Source organism: Schistocerca nitens, chromosome 1, assembly GCF_023898315.1.
Source record: "Schistocerca nitens isolate TAMUIC-IGC-003100 chromosome 1, iqSchNite1.1, whole genome shotgun sequence".
Lineage (NCBI taxonomy): Eukaryota > Metazoa > Arthropoda > Insecta > Orthoptera > Acrididae > Schistocerca > Schistocerca nitens.
The window spans coordinates 1,128,091,707-1,128,099,326 of NC_064614.1; the positions used below are offsets into that span (position 1 = coordinate 1,128,091,707).

Genomic DNA, 7,620 nt, shown 5'->3' on the forward strand with positions numbered 1-7,620 from the left:
AGGCACATAAACATTCACACTGAACCGAGGGCACTTCAACATATGCAACTCCTTCGTGCTGCGTTCCTCTCACGGATCAAAGTCAAGACTGCATTGGGAATCAAACTGAAAGTCTACAAAAGCCTTGCATTCCCTGCTGCAACCCAGCAATTAAATCTTTATAAGACGAAATTCGAGACCAAAAGCTAAAAGCTCCCCTCTCTATGTGACAACGCGCCACGCGGTCAGTCCAACTCACCCTTCTTCGACTGGAGCACAGCTGTGTACGCTTCCCGTACCGGCGGCAGACTGCCTCCCGCTTCTCCAGCCTCTTCCACGCTCCGCGTGGACCGGAAAACCCCAGGATGCCATTTCCGCCACCAACCTAACGCAGGTGGATTTCTCACAAGTAGCGGAAACCTCTTTGCCGACTTGACCACTACGAGAGTTGGCAATGAAAGGTGGCTACAGGACCCTTTCAACGTATAATTCTTTTGATCCACTGTGCCTTCCAGAATGATTCATTTGAAGAGGCCACCTGTCGCCGTTCAGTGAACATCCGTTTAAGGTAATGGCGTGTAAATTCCTGCCTCGGTCGCCGATGAACACTAGTCACCACGGATGCATAAACGAGACGCCCGTTGCTGAGGTGCACACTCACCAGCGTACACTGAACAGTTGTAAGGTGGCTATAATGTCGCACCTTACAAGCACTCATCCACATACTTTGCCGTGAACTACAAAGACAATTAGCTATCATTTGATAGGCTGTACATCGTATATATGAATATTTAAAGGAGATTGACATTGTCACGTACACCTAGTACATAATTGTGAACGCTTATTGCATGAAAGGTGATGGATTGTCTTTATTATAAAAACGGCGTAATGAATTATTGCGTATACTAGTAGAGGTTGGAACGCCAATGGAAATGAAATGGCAGGCGGAACTCAAGCCATGGGTGGAATGCCCTCACAGGTGTGTTAGTCCTGCTTAAACACAGGAAGTAGCAAGACGGACGTCGTAGTACCTAAACGCAGGAGCACAATAGAGTCGCGACCGGCCGCTATTGTAGCCGGAAAGGAAGGATTATACTTCGGAAACTACGAAAATCTTGGATGCAGCTGAGAAGAACGATGAAGCGTCGCCCGGAATCCACGCAGGCTGGGTTATTTCCAAGGATTTTTACTCAGAAGCGCACCATTGTACGACTATAGCTTTTTCCTCGCAAACTTTCCGCGCTGGACGACAAAAGACTAAAATATGGTTGGTCGGCGTTCGGAAGAATCTGTAGAGATGGAGAATATTTCGTGGTTTCGGGAGTGTGATTCGTTTTCGGAATCACGTGGGTGGGGAGCCGAGCCTTGCTGGGAAGCCAGCGCTGGAGAGACGAGGTCTTCCGTTGTGAGCGCCCGTGTGTGACAGTCGCCCAGTATCAGCTTTGTTGGTACGCGCAGACTTGCTATCTTTGCTTTCAGGAGAGTTTAGAACAGTTATGCACTGTACTGTTGCGAAGCTATACGATTCTGGACGTACCTCTGGGCTGGAAGTCGTCGTTGAGTACGCAGCGTTCAGTAATTGAGAGCACTTCCTCTGCCTATACTTACATTGAGACGTTATCTGAACTCCGTCCTTGTAGCTGGGAGTTCGCGTTTCTCGTCTGTAGAACACAGAGAGGAGAAGACATTATTAGAGTATATTAGTCAAAGGACCGCCTTCTGCCGTCCTAGAGTTTGAAAGAGTTTATTTGTAGCTGGAGTTCTTCCATCGTCGGAGACGAGTACAAGAACCATCACTTCAACGCAACATACGGTGATATCGCAAATTGCTTCGGCATATTAGGGCTATAAAAGCTAAACAGATGTGATCACGTTAGTTTATTTCCACTGAGGTTCCAGACCACTGTAGATGATCTTTGAAAGTAGTGTCTTCTAGTGTTTGGTACGTAGATGATGTGAGTAATTTCGCGTTATTGATATTTGACCACGCAGTCATAATAAGGGGCAGAGTTGGGCCATTGATTAATAATTTTACTTAGTTAATTTAAACTTTGTATTATAAAAGTTGTTTTATTCTACACAATATATATATAGGCAACGGCCTTGCCGCAGTGGATACACCGGTTCCCGTGAGATCACCGAAGTTAAGCGCTGCGGGGCGTGGTCGGCACTTGGATGGGTAACCATCCAGGCCGCCATGCGCTGTTGTCATTTTTCGGGGTGCACTCAGCCTCGTGATGCCAATTGAGGAGCGACTCGACCGAATAGTAGCGGCTTCGGTCAAGGATACCATCATAACGACCGGGAGAGCGGTGTGCTGATCCCACGCCCCTCCTATTCCTCCCCTGAGGATGACACGGCGGTCGGGTGGTTCCGGTAGGCCGCTCGTGGCCTGAAGACGGAGTACAATAAATATATATAAACAGGAACTGCGTTTATCATTGAGTAGGATTAGTTGCCTTCATCATTCATTTATGTTTAGATTGTAATTTGTAGAATTAAGAGATCGTCTCTTTTAGCGTTTATTATTCTCCATTGCGCACATTCATTTTACACCCGCCTGGAGTAGCATCTTGGACAGTCATTGAGGATGCACTGTTAGTAGCGTCAGGAGCCCATTTCTCTCAGGACTGTACGGATACAAACGCACCACATATGCTTCATCAGTCAACAGTCGATTAGCCTCACAGTGTCCTGGCAATACTTTTGTCGATTCCGCGTAAAATTCCTGTCTCATTTAAAATGTGCATCGGATAATTACTGTTCCAAACGCTTGGCCCAACAGATTCGCAAATGGGGTGATACACACTGATCGACTGCAAGTGTACAAAAGCTGGTTTTCTACGACTCCTCACCTTCATTCTGAAGGAGTTAAGGCCAGCAGCCTGTAGTACCAGTTGTGAAGCCGGCCGCTGTGGCCGAGCGGTTCTAGGCGCTTCAGTCCAGAACTGCGCTGCTGCTGCGGTCGCAGCTTCGAATCCAGCCTCGGGCATGGATGAGTGTGATGTCCTTAGGCTAGTTAGGTTTAAGTAGTTCTAAGTCTAGGGGACTGATGACCTCAGATGTTAAGTTCCATAGTTCTCAGAGCCGTTTGAATCGTTTGTCGGTTAAGGATCCATGGCGAGAGCGACCCGATCTGGGTGATTCCACAGATTCTCTACTGGGTTTAAGTCCGAGGAGTTTCATGGACAGGGGAGTCGGGTAAACTTGCCCTGCTGCTCTTTGAACCGCTTACGTACACAGGGAGCTTTGTGACATGTTGCATTGTACTGCTGGTAGATGTCGTATTGTCGAGAAAAAACAAACTGCGTGGTGCCCAAGGACAGACGTATAATTGTGCTGATCCACTTTGCCTTCCAGAATGATTCATCTGAAGAGGGCCCCTGTCGCCACTCAGTGAACGTCCATTTAAGGTAATGGCGTGTAAATTCCTGCCTTCCTCGCCGATGAACGGTATTCACCATGGATGCATAAACAGACGCCGGCTTCTGAGGCGTACAGGCACCAACATACGCTGAACAGTCATTGAGGATATGCTGTTGGTAGCGTCAGGAGACCATGTCTCTCAGGACTGTGCGGATACAATATGCTTCATCAGTCAACAGTCGATTAACTTCACATTGTCCTGGCAATACTTTTGTCGACTCCGTGTAAAATGCCTGTCTCATTTAAAATGCATCGGATAATTACTGTTACAAACGCTTGCCACAACAGGTTCGCAAATGGGATGATACGCGTCTACAGACTGTGTAATAGTTCATAATGAGATAGTGGCCGATACTAAACATGAATAAAATATATTTTGTGACAGTGACAGCTAACTACCACTGATTACTGAATCAAAAGTGATAGTGTAAATGAATTGTATTTATTGTAAATTATCTCACGATAGAAATTAGATCATATTGAACAAATCATGAATGAAAACAAATTAAACAAATTGTACACTGTTCTTAGATATACTACACTGGTAAGATTGGCTCTCAGCTCTTAATGTTAAGTTGATGCGAAGTTAGATTTAATTATGCCCCTGGATAAGCAAATGGTAAATGCGATCTGACTGCGTTCCTATAATCTCAATGTTAAGTCGATGCGAAGTTAGATTTAATTATGCTCCTGGATAAGCAAATGGTAAATGCGATCTGACTGCGTTCCTATAATCTCTTTTGTGTCTGAAATACTACGCACTTCGGACACCACCACCAAGAAACAAACCAAACAACATGCAAAAAGACAAATAACCAATAACGAATCGTAAGCAAAACTGCACGGATGCTCAGTGGATGGCAAGAACACGATCCAACAACTATTTCTGAACTTTACTGCCGCTGCTTCAAGTTTTACAATACCGTCTACCAGCGTGCTGGCTCCCTCGATACTGCTGGGGCGACGACTGCAGCTGTGAAGTCGCTGAATTAAGATAAGTCTCTCGAATATCTTGAGCAGAATAAACTACTCAGAAACTGCTAATACCACAAGCCCTATATTTCCTCTAAATGGTATACAACGCTTTCAAGACTGGCTCAACAACCTTTAAGGTGCAGCCCAGTGTGTCTTGTACTAACGTGCAATACCAGTATGATAGCTCTGTGCACTGGTTCACTACGTTCAATGGTGACTGCCAGCCTATAAGGTGGAATCAACTGCAATTATACTAGTAGTCAATGCAATGCCTATCGTGGACGCTGATGTCCTACTGTAGCTGCAGACTCTAGATCATACACAGCACAGTATTCAGAATCTAAGTCCCTATCTCAGAGCTACCGAACTTTGCGACTGTCCGCTTTCACGGCACAAGACGCTCTCCACCTGTCGCTCTCTGCACGATGCTCTTGCGACAATCTTCCCGTCAAACTCTAATCAGCCAATCCCGACGCTGCAAAGGCCTCCCACATCTCCCTCGCGGAGTGATATAATTTCTCCAACTATCCAAAAATTTCTCTGTCCAAACAAAGAGCGTTGACCCTCAGCGTTTCCCGCACTTTCTTATGAACTGCCCAACCTGAGCTCAGCCCATTTGCCGCTAAAACAGCATGCGACCGGGCGGCGCCAGCGCGTACGTTGGACGCTCTCTGTCTGCTCGACATTTCCCTTCTCTCTCTCACCTGGCACCCGGCGGCGTTCCTTTTGATGCTTGCAGGTCAGTGGCCGCATCCCGTGGGACCCCCGGCCCCTGCACAATGCTCTTCCGGCACTCACCGACCTTCGCCTCCCAGCCTCCACTGGCATATCCACTTTGCTTACACCTACAGCATGCAACTAAAAATTATCATTACCAAAGCCCGTATTATTTCAGACATGTGTCTAACCATCACGTATCTCTCTTTCTAATCCACTTAATAAGACTAATTAACCATTATATAGGTTTGTTTACTCCAAATACGCAGAATAATCTGCGAAATGAATGTCACAAATGAAAGCCACCTTTCAACTGGTTTTCTACCACTCCTCGCCTTCATTCTGAAGCAGTTAAAGCCAGCAGCCGGTAGTACCAGTTGTGGAGATGACGACGTAGGGATGCAGTGTCAGGTTTTTGTGGGAGTAAATGTATTTCACTTAGGAGGAGATGCCGTGGTGAAGGCTGTCAGAACGTGGTCGCCCGGAGCGCGCTCAAGCTGCGGCGGAGGGCCATTAAAGAGCGCGTCGAGGACCCCCGTGGAGCGGGCGCCAGGAAGTCCACGGCAGACTGCAGGGCAGGACGGGGGCCACGCCCACACGTCCGGCGGCCAGGCGGGATGAATATTCACGCCCCGCGTGTGGGCCGCGGCCTTGCCCTCCACACGGGCAGGTGCTCCGGCGCCGTCACACGCCCCTCCACGTCTGTAATGAGCGTGGCCACGTCGACTCGCAAGTAGGCCTCAGTTCCACAGAACGGCGTTATGTGACCAGCCTGTTATTAGCTGAGTTCATTAGAAGTCTGCTTTCGTTCCGCTCTCTCTTTTCAGTCATCTGTGCCTTGTGGATCGGTAATATAGCCCGTTGGAGAGAGAAGCGGACTGTCAAGTTCGTTACGGGACATGTAGAACAGGTGTGCCTCTGGAATGTGAAATCTCCCCTGCATAATAATAAAACCGGGTATTCTGAGTGCAATCACTGACTTGGATATACCGGCGTTTCGAAAAAATGAAACAATACAGCTAATTGAAAACATCAGGTTAGTAATTTTAATTTATTTTTACATTGCATTATGATCAAATTCCCGGACTTCTAGAACGAATACTGAAAAAGTTTACTTCCTCAGATGAAAGAGGTGTGTCAGGGTCCTTAAACTGCACTCACTCCCAGAGCTCTAGATTTAAGACACTCAAGTCGGTACCAAACGTTCTACATCGACACAGAGTCTCAACCAGAACTCCCATGTACCGGGTGATCAAAAAGTCAGTACAAATTTGAAAACTTAATAAACCACGGAATAATGTAGATAAAGAGATAAAAACTGACACACATGCTTGGAATGACATGGGGTTTTATTAAAACCAGGCGCTCCACCCCATATTGCTAGACGCGTGAAAGATCTCTTGCGTGCGTCGTTTGGTGATGACCGTGTGCTCAGCCGCCACTTTCGTCATGCTTGGCCTCCCAGGTCCCCAGACCTCAGTCCGGGCCGGGAGGAGGCGGCATGCTGTAAAGAAGTCGACGACCCTGTCCTTTGTGAGGCATAGTGAATATCTTCAGGCTGCTGGCTGCTGTGGAACTGCTCTCCGGAGCTCGTACGCCGGCCTAGATAGCCACCTCACAGATGGATACATGCGGTCCTACTTTTGGCACGTGACACGGCGAGTGCATTAGGAGGTGCGGTTTGCCAACGATCTATACCGTCGCTGCGTTCACCACCCGATGACCTGGCCCGAGTGCTGTTGAAGCCCTCTGTCTGGCCGTGGAGCTCCGGGGTTACAAAGTCCATGTCGTCTGCACTGTAGGGCCTGAGCTCACTGCAACCCACATGACGAATAAGTTACGTACGGTGCCGCTGGCGCCTGATATCTAGGGTGCCACGGCGTTCTCCTCTGCTAAAACGAGCATCCGTGTTACAGCTTCCTGTGCTCACCATGACAAATGCATCAGATGTTATCATACTGGCACATGTATTGATCTGTGGCCTCTAGATTAATCCCTAAGATTATGATTAAGCAGTTAACAGTAATTAAGGGCAGGTGGGGAGAGTACAAAGTTACACTCCTGGAAATTGAAATAAGAACACCGTGAATTCATTGTCCCAGGAAGGGGAAACTTTATTGACACATTCCTGGGGTCAGATACATCACATGATCACACTGACAGAACCACAGGCACATAGACACAGGCTACAGAGCATGCACAATGTCGGCACTAGTACAGTGTATATCCACCTTTCGCATCAATGCAGTCTGCTATTCTCCCATGGAGACGATCGTAGAGATGCTGGATGTAGTTCTGTGGAACGGCTTGCCATGCCATTTCCACCTGGCGCCTCAGTTGGACCGGGCGTTCGTGCTGGACGTGCAGACCGCGTGAGACGACGCTTCATCCAGTCCGAAACATGCTCAATGGGGGACAGATCCGGAGATCGTGCTGGCCAGGGTAGTTGACTTACACCTTCTAGAGCACGTTGGGTGGCACGGGATACATGCGGACGTGCATTGTCCTGTTGGAACAGCAAGT

General features: G+C 47.9%; 1 pseudogene; it reads left to right on the top strand.

Annotated features, from left to right (window-relative positions):
• The first annotated feature begins 2,072 nt into the window (after window positions 1-2,072).
• LOC126213047 (5S ribosomal RNA) lies at window positions 2,073-2,190 on the top strand (annotated as a pseudogene).
• The last annotated feature ends 5,430 nt before the right edge of the window (window positions 2,191-7,620 follow it).